The sequence below is a fragment of the Mus pahari genome, chromosome 20, assembly GCF_900095145.1.
Source record: "Mus pahari chromosome 20, PAHARI_EIJ_v1.1, whole genome shotgun sequence".
Classification (NCBI taxonomy): domain Eukaryota; kingdom Metazoa; phylum Chordata; class Mammalia; order Rodentia; family Muridae; genus Mus; species Mus pahari.
In genome coordinates, this window is record NC_034609.1 from 19,227,607 (window position 1) to 19,228,124 (window position 518).

Consider the following 518-nt stretch of genomic DNA (forward strand, 5'->3'; position numbering starts at 1 on the left):
TGGATGTATCTGTTGGCATTAACCTGACAGGACTCCTAAAGAAGGGGACGTCTCAGGCAGGATTTATATTAAACCTGTTGCTATGGGTGGCTCAACCCAAACCTTAGGTGGTTTTCTTACAGAGTTTCAGCTGCCTCAAAGGGGGCACTGGCCTGGCTGGCACTGCTACCTGCAGCCTGAGGTGGTTCTTTATCACCTGGGACTTTGTGGAAGAAAGGAATTTCAGCAGAGCCAGTGCAAAGCCTTTTGTTGGGGGTGGGAGTGGGGGTGTAAGAAGGGAAGGGGGAGGGGAAGAGGGGCGGGGGTGGGGGAAGAACCGGAAGAGGAAAGGGAAGGAGGAAGAGGGTAGAGAGAGGGAGAGGGAGTAAGGGAGGGAGGGAGAGAGAGAGAGAGAGAGAGAGAGAGTGCTAGATGTAGATTTAAGCATGGAGGCTAGAAGACCAGAAGTGGTAGAACACACAGAGCCCATGGCTCCCTATTCAATGACCTTGCAGTCACCATGGATATTTGTATGATTT